This window comes from Chenopodium album, chromosome 8 (assembly GCF_948465745.1).
Source record: "Chenopodium album chromosome 8, dcCheAlbu1.1, whole genome shotgun sequence".
In the NCBI taxonomy this organism is placed as follows: domain Eukaryota; kingdom Viridiplantae; phylum Streptophyta; class Magnoliopsida; order Caryophyllales; family Amaranthaceae; genus Chenopodium; species Chenopodium album.
In genome coordinates this window covers 45,616,528-45,630,060 of record NC_137841.1, presented here as the reverse complement: position 1 = coordinate 45,630,060, position 13,533 = coordinate 45,616,528, and the positions used below count along the sequence as shown (strand labels likewise).

The window sequence follows — 13,533 nt, the reverse complement described above, 5'->3', positions numbered from 1 at the left end:
GGTTTCCTTATTATTGATTCTTTTCTCCCTAAACTCATTCTTCGTAGTATAGAATTCACTTTTAAAATATTGGTTACTTAGATAATTTAGATTATATTAATTAATTAGAATTAAAAAGACCTGTTTCCCTGTGGAGTTCGACCCTACTTCCCTATCTACCTTAGTTAGTGATTTAGGTAATTATTTTTGATTAGGGGATACGACTTTACCCTGCCAAAAATTGGCGCCGTTGCCGGGGAAACGGTTTTACTTTTATTTTCTGATTATATTTTTGTAGTCTAGATTATCCCCCCTTTTGCCTCATAGAACATTAGTTCTTTGAGGCAAATCTCATATTTGTCTTTAGTTCTTTGTTTATGCCCAGGTGTTCTAGATCAGGTGACATCCCTTTTGATCCTGAGATCGAGCGTTCTTTTCATAGGCAAAGGAGACTCTACAAACAAATTCTGGCGGGTTCTGAGGAGGACAACGATCGTAGAGATCCTCCCCCTGATTCTAGTGATACAGATATTCCTTCAGATTCAGAATCAGAGATGACGGCCCGGAAGAAACTCAGTGATTATTCGCAACCGAAGCTCACAGATTTCCCGCACCTTACTCCTACTCCGGCTCTAGATGGAGTTCAATTAGAGATCAAGCCCCAATTTATCACTATGATAGAGAGGAAGCAGTTCAGCGGAGCTAAGGGTGAAGATCCTAATCTTCACATCGCAGATTTCTGCCAATATTGTAACACCATTAGACAAGCCGGGGTTAGGCAGGACCAAATCAGGGAGATTCTTTTTCCCTTTTCATTATGTTGCAAAGCAAAATTATGGTTTAATGATTTGAATAGAACTGCACTTGGTATTACTGACTGGGAAACTCTTGCTTTGAATTTCTATAATAAATATTATCTTGTAGAGAGAACAGCGGTACTAAGAAGTGTTATTCAGAATTTCGCTCAAGAGGCCGACGAAACGTTACATGAGGCTTGGGAGAGGTTCAAGGATCTACAGAGAGAGTGCCCCCACCACAATCTAGCACAATGGCAATTGATCCAAGCATTTTATAATGGACTTGGAAATTCTTCTAGATCAGTACTAGATTTGGCAGCTAGTGGGAGGTTTATGAATTTAAATGTGGATGATGCAGGACAGGTTATCGAAGACATGGCAATACACAATTCCCAATATGGGAATCCGAGGGGGTTTGCAAATAAGGGAAAACATAATGTCGATTCCGTATCCTTTTTGCAAGCTCAATTAACATCTATTTGTCAAAAATTAGATAATCTTACTGCTGCTCCTAACTCTGTAGCTAATGTTTCTACTGTTGCTAACCATGAAGCTTTTTGTGAAAATTGTGGAATTGTAGGTCATTGGGAGCAAGATTGTAGGAGCTCTATGGAACAAGTTAATGCCTTCCAAACCTATAGGCAAAATAACCCCTATTCCAATTCCTACAATGCCGGTTATAAAAACCATCCTTATCTTTCATACCGGAGTACCAATGTACAAAACCCTCCACCTCCACAACAACCAAAACAGCAACCCCCACCACAGCAAAAATATTATCATCCTAATGCCGGCCAGAAAAGCCAAGCATCACCCTCATCATCTTCCGACCCTGCCATGAAAGAAATTAGAGCGATGCTAGCTAATATGCAAAAGAATATGGAGAGTAGGGATGCGCAAATTGATTCTATTCTAGCCCATAATAAAATCATGGACAATCAAATTGCACAACTTTCATCTACCCTACAATCCCGTCAGCAGGGAGCTCTACCATCACAACCTATCCATCCTACAGATCATGCTAATGCAATCACTCTAAGGAGTGGTTCACATTATGATGGACCTCCTATGTCAAAGGATGATGGACCAGTTCCTGATCTAGATTCCTCTATACCAAACGGTAATCCTGCTAGCCCTGCAGGGCTACAAATAGATACTAACCCTACTAATGTTTCTGTGCAGGGTAAATTGCAGGATAAGGGAGGAGATGTGCAGAGCCCAGTTATCAAGCTTCCATTCCCTAATAGACAACTGAAGAGTAAGCTTGATAAACAATTCGGTAAGTTTTTAGAGGTTGTGAAAAACCTGCAGGTAACAGTTCCTTTCACTGATTTAATCACTCAAGTACCTGCTTATGCTAAATTCATGAAAGAAATTCTAACTAGGAAAAGGGCCTTTAATGAAGTAGAAACTGTAGCTTTCACAGAGGAGTGTAGCGCTTATTTGCAAAATAAATCCCCTCCTAAATTAAAGGATCCTGGTAGTTTTTCTATCCCTTGTCACATTGGGAATGTTTTTATTGATAAAGCTTTATGTGATTTGGGTGCTAGTGTCAGTGTCATGCCATCATCTATCTGTGCTAAATTAAATATGGGGGAATTAAAAATTACTAATATAACTTTGCAAATGGCATATCGTTCAGTAAAATATCCCTTAGGTATTTTAGAGGACGTACCTGTCAGAGTTGGTAAATTTTATATTCCGGTTGATTTTGTTGTTTTAGATATGGCAGAGGACACACAAATACCCATTATATTAGGTAGGCCTTTCCTCCACACTGCTGGAGCTATTATTGATGTGAAAGATGGTAAACTAACCCTTTCTGTAGGTGACGATAATGTTACCTTTAATTTAGGGAAGGTTTTGAAAGGGCCTATGTTAGAGGAAAATTGTTGTTATATTGATACAATTGATATAATGGACGATATTTGTGTTGATAGCTTGCCACAGGTTCTTGCGAAGGATCCCTTAGAGGAAGTTCTCTACGGGAATTTATCTAGCGACAATGCAAGCATTTGGGGTAATGAGGTACAGGGTATTGAAAGGGCTCTTTCCTTAGAAGAGTTAAGCCCCAAGGAGACAATGAAGGTAGTAAATTTAGTTCAGGAATCAAAACCTGCAGAGGTCAAGAAACCTGAGCTAAAACCTCTCCCTTCTCATTTAAAATATGTTTTTCTAGATGAGCAGGAACTACACCCCGTGATCATCAGTACTGCACTCACTGACCTACAATCTTCCCAACTTCTAGGGGTCCTCAAAACCCATAAGAAGGCTATAGGGTACAGTATTGATGATCTCAAGGGTATTAGCCTTGATTTTTTCACGCACAGGATTCATCTAGAGGAAAATTACAAGCCCTGCATTCAACCCCAACGAAGATTAAATCCCAACATGCAGGAAGTAGTCAAGAAAGAGGTGATGAAATTACTTGATGCAGGTATCATCTATCCTATTTCTGACTCCAAGTGGGTAAGTCCTGTGCAGGTAGTACCGAAGAAGGGTGGGATGACTGTGATAACTAATGAGAAAAATGAATTAATTCCCACTAGAACTGTAACAGGGTGGCGTATGTGCATAGACTACCGAAGATTAAATATCGCCACTAAAAAGGATCACTTCCCTCTTCCCTTAATTGATCAAATGCTTGAGAGGTTAGCCAACCACAAATTCTTTTGCTATTTGGACGGGTATTCGGGATTTTTCCAAATTCCGATTCACCCTGAAGATCAGGAAAAGACTACCTTTACATGCCCTTATGGCACTTTTGCATATCGTAGTGTTTTACCCCCGTCCCGTGGTCATTATTAGTAGTGTTTTTGGCTCTTTCGGGCCACTTTTATTACTAATTTGTGTGTTCTAGTGTTTCGTAGTTTTAGTTGTATTTTACAGGAAATTGCACTCTTGGAGCATTTTCTCGGGCCTTATTGGATCGACTACGGAAGCTAGAAGGACACGGCCACCTTTGGAGCCCAAGATCGGTGAGAGCCGGTGACTAATGGCTCGGTTATTTGGCTCACAAGGCAATAAGACCATGTATTCGAGACCCGAGAGGAAATATGGATTGGGCCGAGAAATCTAGCCCAATCGAAGTCCAAGCCTTGAAGATGAAGACCGGGCCCGATCGGGCAAGCATACGCCCGATCGGGCAGCTGCGCGCATGAGTGCCGTCAAGGAAAGGCGCGCCCGATCGGATGAGCGTAGGCTCGATCGGGCGCGGCATATCAGAAGGAGAGTTGTAAAAAAGGCGGGCCCGATCGGGCGCCCCTTCGCCCGATCGGGCGCGTGTTTTTCCTAGAGTCTGATTAAGTTTAGTTTAATTCGTGTTTTAGGGGAAGTATATATACGTTTTGTACGGAATAATCACTGACCTTTTTCTCTTAGACTTTCTCTCTCTACTTAGTATTTTTCTCTCTCTTAAATTCTCTCTAAACTCTTGTTCTTACTTCTTTCATTAATTCCAGATTTATTTTGGTACAATTTCTTCCCTTTTTAATTTCAGCTATTTTAATTGTTTTCTTGATTATGTTCTTATTTATTTATTTGATTGGTTTAGTTATGATGATTAGTGAGTAGTTTAATTCTAGGATTTATGGGGATCCATAATTAATATGAAGGGATAGTTTGTTATTATTGATTGTTGATATTGCATGATAATTTCCTATTGAATTGTTTTAATTCTTTGCAATTAGATTATGAATTGAGCAGATGTAATTTGATTATGAATGTTTAGCAATATTGAATTGATGAATCGAGCAGATGTTGATTTAATATTAAAGACTATTTTTAATAGGAACTTAGGTCTAATAAATTGCGAGAGCCTGTTAGATCTATGTTGGTTAATAAATTGCGAGAGCCTGTTAACCATGTTATTTGTGCATTGTTAATTATTAATTACTTCGTTCTATCTCGGAATATTAATTATTGGTGAACCTGTGACCCTAGGTTACCTTATTATTGATTCTTTTCTCCCTAAACTCATTCTTCGTAGTATAGAATTCACTTTTAAAATATTGGTTACTTAGATAATTTAGATTATATTAATTAATTAGAATTAAAAAGACCTGTTTCCCTGTGGAGTTCGACCCTACTTCCCTATCTACCTTAGTTAGTGATTTAGGTATTTATTTTTTATTAGGGGATACGACTTTACCCTGTCAGTGCGTAATTTTGATTGACATTATTGGCATAGGCATAAAACGGTTCTCATTGGAAAGACCATCCGTAATGAGTCAAAAACATATGATTTTTACACGTAGGAAATTTTAGAAATATCTTTCACAACTAGAATCGAAATATTACTGCAAAAACTAGAAAATTCTAAGAACACAGAAATCTGCTGAGGCATGTAGGAAAAAGCGCTGAGAAAACAAAGTTCGTCTCCTGGCGATAACTTTGTCGTCCGGCGACGGGGTTATTTTCTTGTGACTGTCCCGCGTCGAGTTCTTCCAATACCGAGCTAGAACTCTGCCTTCTTATTTTTATTGGTTCTAGCACTGTTGGCTTGATTCTACTTCCTGATTGAGTTTTTATCTCTTTTCTGAAACCCATATGTGTTCTACATATGTCCATAACACTCTGGGGGTTCACGCTCCATCTACCCAATCGAACGCTCGTGGCAACGACGGGTACATCCGAGTTTGTGAATCCACCAAACCGTGGTAGGAAGTTTAACTTGCGGGGTCCCTTCCATACGCGATAACCCTTCCAAAGGTAAGGCTTCCGCGCGATGCATCCGGACTCATAAACATGGACCCTCTTTGACTAACCTATACCCTTGAACTTTAGAGAACTAAAGCCATGGTTAGGTTGCAAACTTATTGCATCATATTGTGACTACTTGACTACTTGTGAATTCTTTTCTTGTGCATCACCTATGTCTGTTTACACTAACCGTTTGTTTGATTTGTGATTAAGTCTAAATAAACTAATTAATGACTAAAGGACTTTACTCAATTAATTTTAGTATTTAAAGTCTAATACATCAATCAAACTGACTTAGTACGACTATAGGCATGTCCCTTTAAAGAAAAAATACTGGAAACAATCCTAGATTAATGTTCCGGCAATGGCGCAGAGGTTTGGGTTGTGGCGCCAAACACTTCTATGCAACGCCTGGTGACGACCTTGTCGTTTGGTGCTACACTTCAGTGTGCGGTGACAGTTCGTTTTCTTTGGCGACTATCCAGTTTATTACTCGAGTCATCACAAAGAGTCTAATTAAACAGTTTATTGATTAGTTTGATAATGGTAGTAGCCATATTTAGTCGTTAATTAAGTCTTAGAACTTAGATCCATGGTCATGACACAAGTCTTAACATGTCACCTACAGTCACTAGTCTTAGTACACACTTTGTATATGTCACCATGACCATATCTTAGGTTCATGTATGAGTCGTTTTCCGTCATTCGACTGGGGGCTCCAATCTATTCCCATTCTCTTCCACATTATCCTTCATGTTGAATAGAGCTTGAGACAAAATAAATAATAAATAAAACTAATCCCTAATTTCCCTTTCCACACTACTTTGTCAAGGAGCGAAGGGAGATTAATCAAGGACATCACCTTTATTAAAGTACAACTTTTTTGATAAACTGATTCGTCAAAACATAAAAGCTAAGAAGATAATGGCAAGTCAAGAAGAAGTTAATGAGCTTAAGAACAAAATGGATAACATGACTGAGGTGTTGAAGGCTTTAACCATTCAAATCAATGACCTTGTGAAACAACAACAAATTGAGCTCATGCAAAAAAGGTTGAGACAAATATCCAATGACTATAGATTCCAGGGCATTAGCTCGCTAGGGGTCTTGGTGGACAAGGAGCTTCTTCCGTATTTGTTCAATGCCAACGACATCCATAGGTTCAGGGCAACATATAATCCTTACTTCCACTTTAGAGCGTTCGAGACCATAATCGACATTAAGGGGATTGATAGGAAAGTCTTTCATTCCTTGTTTTCGTTATCTCTTGAAACCGTTTGTCAACAGTGGTTCTTTCCCCTTTGCAAAGAGAAAACCTCTACTTGGGATGCCATTGTAAACGCTTTCATTGATAGATATAAATGTAATATTCAAGTCAAAACCGACTATAGAAAACTTGAGATCTTAAGACAAAAAGAGAATGAAAGCTTTACTTCTTTTTTTAATATGTAGAGGAAAACTTCCGCTAAGATGATTGAGGTGCCCACAGAAAGAGAATATGTAAGGATGTTTATCAATAATCTCAAGGAGAAGTATTCGAAGAATTTGAAATATCAACATAATTTGAATACGTTCAAGGCCGTCTATGACATAGGTATTAAACTCGAAGATGACCTCGCAAAGTAAAAAGCTACTAACAATAGTAACCACAGTGGCTGGAAAGGAAAGAAGAACGACAGTCCTTCTTCTTTCAAAAACACATACTCTAGTAACAATGTTAGTACCTTTGACCATAACGATGTCTTAGCCATGGATAATCAAGGATCTAAAAAGAATCCCAAAAGAGAGTTCATACCCATTGGAATGACCTATGATGTTTTTGATCATCTCTATGATCGAGGATTAATCAAACCTATTTGCCCTACTGAGGATCCAACACCAGAAAAGCGATCTTCAAGATGGGATCCCAATTCTTATTGCAAGTACCGTCAAGGAAATGGTCATACAACCGATGAATGCTAAAGATTCAAAAATCTCATTCAAGATTTCATAAAAGCAAACAAGATCTCATTGCCTCTAGCTAGCAAGAAGAGCGGGTGATGATAAGCACAAGAGAAGAGGCGAGCTTCAACAACGAGATTTCATGGCCTCTTTTTCTATTTCTTTTTCATTCTTCCTTTCCCTAATAAGTCAAGCATAGGCACCTTCTATTTTTCCTTAGATTTACTTTGTAGATTTTTTCTTTTTTCCCCTTTAATAAAATGAGCATTTATTTCCTTGCATATGATCATTGCATTGCACCAATAAAAAAAAAAAAAAAAAAAAAAAAAAAAACCATGTCGAACTAAGCACAAGGTATATCAATGATTTGAGGCACCTCTTGTAGCCATAACATATCTCCTTTCACGTTTCATATATACATCCGTTCTTGATAAACCACTTTGAGACAAGTCTAACAATAGACCATTCTTTCGTCATTCCACATCTTGCTAACCTTGGGATGGAATAGTGTGTAACATATGCAATTTTTAAAAGAACAAAAGAATATGTGAATCAAAATATTAAAATAGCAAAAACATTAAAAGTGTACAAAAGGGCAAGTGGTCCAATGTCTTTAACAGAAACATGTCTTTGATATGAACACATCTCAGATTGCGTCTCTTATCGAGTGCTCGATACCGTGCCTGAGAAACATGAATGCCAAGTGAGTGATAGACCGTATGATTGAAATTGCCCACACTTATAGAGAAGGTTAAAAAAATTCAAAAGAAAAAAAAAAGAGAACAAAAATATAAAAAAGAATTCAAAAGTGAGAAAAACTCATGCATAATAATACAAAGATTCAAAAGCAAGGTTGCACACCTTGGGGGTTTATCTAGGGTCTTGAGCCTTTATCCCTTTCTTCTTCAACCTTTAGCCTAACCATATTACAATCCTTTAAAGATCTCTTTGAGATATACACACACTTGTGCGAGATTCGGCTAGTGCTACGTTCGACTTGATTCCTAATGGATACGTAGGCAACCTCACATCGAGGTGCGGCCATAATAAAAAATGCATTCATATTTAAGTTCATAATCGATCATATCTAGGAATTTCCAACGCCCATCCCTTTTCATTTAGAGCTAGACTTGGGGGCTTGATCCCTACAATATTAGCTTACCTAGCCTACAGAGTCACCATCATTTGACTCTTCTTGAAATAATATTTTTCCACGCACTTAGCCCTTGCAGCCTAGCTTTAGTGTCACTTTCACACACTGCACGGATACATGACCAAATGACACTTCCCTTAGGAACCTTTTGTCATGAAATCTTAACACAACACTGAAGCATGCCTTGTCATATCAACATCAATCATCATTGCATCACAAAGTATTAAGTACTAAGCCTCCACGCCTAAGTCACCTAAATACTTTCATTATCATGTCTAGTAGGATAGTCTAAGATGTTACAATCCTTGTACTATGAGAGAGAACGTTACGGATTAAGCTCATTCCGCATACACCTTCAAAAACTTTGCTTCTTTTTTTTTGCGTCTTTCTTTTTCGGGAGAAAGTCGGTACCCTCCACAAAAATGACATAAATTTTTGTTTTTCTTCATTTTGAGTCATGTACCTATCGAACTTCATGAGTCACCACTCTGCACACACGAGTCATATCGAATCGAGTCAACCTCGAGTCAGTCAATCACATTGAGTCGAGTTTATACCTTGAGTCATGCCAAACCATGTAAGTCCAAACACTTTGAGTCATGTCAAGCCAATGAATCAAGAAACACTAAATCTTAGGTCAACCCTAATTACATGAGCAAAGTCCTATAGTCCAAAATGTAAGTACAGGTACACTAAGTCTCAGACGGACAGGTAAGCTTTACAAAAGGTTTGAAGCAAAAGGACGCAAACAACTTAGCAAATCAAGTAGAGTAAGCTTGATTTTAATCATATTTGACTGTCGATCGGCCTGACGGTGGTCATATTAATTGATAGGGTTCCTTGTTCTGCAAGTTAGCCCCTATAAGCAGAATTGACATGATTAGTAGTCGGCTCGATTACAATAGCAGTAAGTGATTGACCTTACGACGATCATCTTACTTAGCTTAAGTGCCTAAAAACTGGCTCATTACATGCACCAAGGCATCGGTTCAATAGCAAGCGCATGACTTATACGACAATTTTTCCAAGATTAGATTTACAAATATGGATTGTCGCGCATCTTCTTTGAAGACAATTTTTTAAAGACTGCATTGTCGCCTCTGGCAAAGTTTCCAAGTGTGGATTGTCATACTCCTTTGTTTGGCAAATTTTTCCATGATCGGATTGTCATATATTCATAGAAACCTTGGCAATTTTTCCGAAATCTGATTGTCATGCACTCGGTTCCCTATCGCAAAATTTCCCAAAGGATTGTCGTAGGTCTTTATTACTTCTAAAGTTTTTGCAAGGGTTCCCCAACGTGGATTGTCAATTATTTAAGTAAGTTGCTAATTTTCCCGAAGTGGCTTGTCGGTCGATTCATTTTTGCAAATGTTCCAAGACGCAGATTGTCAATTGTGGCAATATGTTCCTAAAAGGATTGTCGCATAGCTTTGGCAAATTTCCATGGTGGATTGATTTCAAGAGTTACATTCCAAGATGTGGATTATCGATTGTAGCAAGGTTCTTATAACAGATTGTTACGAAACATTGGCAACTTTTACCAAAATTTGATTTTGGCAAATTCTTTGAGATACGAATTGTAGCTTAATTGTAGCATCATTTCTAAGGATGGATTGTTAGGTGGCATTGAAAACTTTCCCTAAATCGGATTTTCATACTAGAGTTGTGTTGGCAACTATTCCCAAAGAAAAGAGGATTGTCATCACCCAAAGCATCAATAAAAACAGTCAAGCAGCATTAAGGATCAACAAGCGGTGGTCATGGATAATTATCTTTGGAATATTATCACAGAAAAATAGAGGATCGTGTTCTTAGATAATTTTCTTCTTAAAGTTGTCACAAACAACTGAAGATGGCTACAAGCAGAGTTATGTTTGAGCGTGTTCCCTAGCTTGCGGATGATGGTCACAAATGGAAGAGGATGACTACAAGCAGATTTATCTTCAATAATGGTGTTTCCTAGCTTGCGGAAGACTATCAGAGCAGAAATTGGAGGCAGCTACAAGCAAAGCGGTCTTCAGGCGGTATCCCCTAGCTTGAGGAGGTCGTCACAACAATGCAACAAAATTGGTTACCCTAATAGACGTGCGCTCGACGGTGCAAGATACGCGTTTCTTAACTCTTTTATCTATTTAAGTTAAGCTAGTTTGCAGGTATCGGCGTTACAAGAATGATTTAGGATCGCAGAACATTCTGAATCATTCACCGTCCCTATAGCTACTTTAACTTTTGTTTTTGAAACATAGGTTTCTCCAAACTCAGTCAAAGTGGGGGCTTTTGTAGACACCCATTTGTGTCTCCCTAAAACAAAACCCAGTGATGAATACCTTTCGCATCGAATCATGATCGAATGAAGTTAAAGTGTGAAAATTCTAGTGTTGCAGTTAGTTTTTATAAAAAAAATTTCTTTCTGTTTTTGAAAACCTGCTCTATTTTATGAAATAGCTAGTCCAGTTCAGTTTGGTCCATGGCAAGGGTCTAATAATGGTGTAGTTGGATGGGGCTCAAAAATTTCTTTCTAACGATATATGATAAGCCCAATTCCAATGATTAATGAGGAAGTTATGGTCAAAAAACTAAATTAGGCCCGATTAGGTTCTTATATGCGGCCCAATGATCTAGAGAAGGGCCTATTATTAATTATCATTCCTAAGACTATTAGGATTGATTATAGTCTTCTAGAATTGTCTAGAAGGTTCTCTTATATCCTAAAGGAATTTGGATTGATAATTATCTTTTAGAGTTTTACTTGGAACAGAATAAGTGTATTTACGAAAATGTGATTTTACCCCTAAAACGGATTTTACGACTTAATTATATTGAGAAGTGAATTCCGTGTGGAAAACGTGTTTAAAATCTCTTGCATCGCCTGACGCCAAGTTCGTTGCCTGGTAATGTAGTGCAGCGCCTGGCGCCAAGTTCGTCACTTGGCGACGAGCTCTGTCGTTGCCGACATGATGTTGTTTTGTTCCTTTTCGAACTCTTACTCATTTCTATAAATTCCGGAATATTTTCTTATAAATAGGGTCCTTAGACCTCCATTTTTAATAATCAGAATTCACTAATTCTTCTCTCTCTCTAAGCTAAAGCTTATTCTCTCTCCCTCTTTCTAGCCTAACCTTTTACAAACACAATTTCTCACTCATTAGCACTAGACATACCTAGGCAAGTTCGAAATTGCCTTCACCCTAGACGTGAAAGGTTGATATCTTCTTAGGGTTTGATCCCAAATCCAGTCTAAACATTTTAACACTTTCTTTCAATTATTTATTATAATTATATTGTTTTAATATTTTCCTTGAAGTTACTAACGTGTGTAATTTGTTATTAGAAAGAGATAAGAGGCATTGAATTAAGTAATTTAATCGTTTTATTGATTCTTTTGATGTAAAAAGTATGTTTATAATTGTTTAATTCTTAGAATCATGTTAGGATGTTATTATTGCTTTCTAGAATCATGTTTTGGGAGCCTTTTATGCTTTCTAATATCATGTTAGTACCATGTTTGGGTTTAAGCTTTGATCTTTGATGCTTAGTAACATGGTAGGATTTATTATTAATCTTGTTAGTATCATACCTATGATCTTACTATTATTAAGCTTTAATGATGATATTATTAAGATGATGATTGGTATTATTATCATGATTATGATGTTGCTTGATTGTTATTATTGTTATTGCTTGATAACACCTTTTATGCACGTTTAAAGAGAATTTGTACTTGTAATCACGCTTAATAAGATAATTATTAATCTTGTTTAGGGTTAATTTGATTATAAATCAAGTGATCGCAAATCACTACGTGAAAAAATGAAATAGGCACCGGTTCAAACCTGGCCTAAGGCACCGGTTTGAACCGGTGCCAATTACCCCCCTTTTGGAACCGGTTCAAAACCGGTGCCATAAACAGGTTTTGGCACCGGTTAACCGGTTCCAAAAATGTCCAAAAGAAATATTTTTTTTTTTTTGTTTTTTTTTCACTTAAAAATTAAATCAACCAAAAAAAATAACAATCACAATATAAATCGAATTGGTTTCAATGTAATCCAAAATTTACAATATATAATCAAATCCAAAATTACAATATAGATCAATTACAACTAACATATAAATAAATAAATAAAAAATTACATTATAAATCATAAAAAAATTACAATATACTCATAAATCAAAAAGAAAATTACAATATGAACATATCAATATTCTTGCATAATCTGTACCTGCACCAATTAAAACAAAAAAAATCAATTTGTAAAAATAAGCTTAAGAATAAATAAAAAAAACCCAGAAATTCAATCCAAACAATTCAAACCCAGAAAAAAAAAGCATTAATTCTAACCAAGGAAAAAAAAAAACAGAAATTGAAATCAAAATTTAAAAAATTACCAAAAACGAAAAAAAAAACCAAAATTGAAATCGGAGAAAAAAACAAAAAATCGAAAAAAAACAAAATCAAAATCGGAAAAAAAACCAATTAAAATTGAAACCCTAAAAACCAAAATCAAAAACAAAATCCCAGAAATCGAAAAAAAACCAAAATCATAAATCAAAATCAAAATCAAAATTGAAACCCAAAAAACCAAAATCAAAAACAAAATCCCAGAAATCGGAAAAAAAAAAAAAAAAATCAAAATAAAAAAAAATCCCACAAATCGAAAATAAAAAAACCAAAAACGAAAATAAAAATAAAAATCGAAAAAAAAACCAAACACGAAAAAAAAAACAAAGAACGAAAAAACAAAATCAAAATCGGAAAAAAAAAAAAAACCAATTAAAATTGAAAACCAAAAACCAAAATCAAAAACAAAATCCAAGAAATCGAGAACAAAAACAAAAATCAAAATTCAAAATCAAAATAAAAATTTAAACCCAAAAAACCAAAATCAAAAACAAAATCCCATAAATCAGGGAAAAAAACCAAAATCAAAATTGAAGCCTAAATCCCACAAATCGAAAAAC

The 13,533-nt window shown here is 36.5% G+C and overlaps 1 non-coding gene across 1 annotated transcript; it reads right to left on the bottom strand.

Annotated features, from left to right (window-relative positions):
* Nucleotides 1–914: 914 nt before the first annotated feature.
* LOC145557138 (small nucleolar RNA R71) lies at nucleotides 915–1,021 on the bottom strand. Its single transcript, XR_014092194.1, has one exon. It is a non-coding gene; the product is annotated as a small nucleolar RNA R71 (small nucleolar RNA).
* Between the last annotated feature and the right edge of the window lie 12,512 nt (nucleotides 1,022–13,533).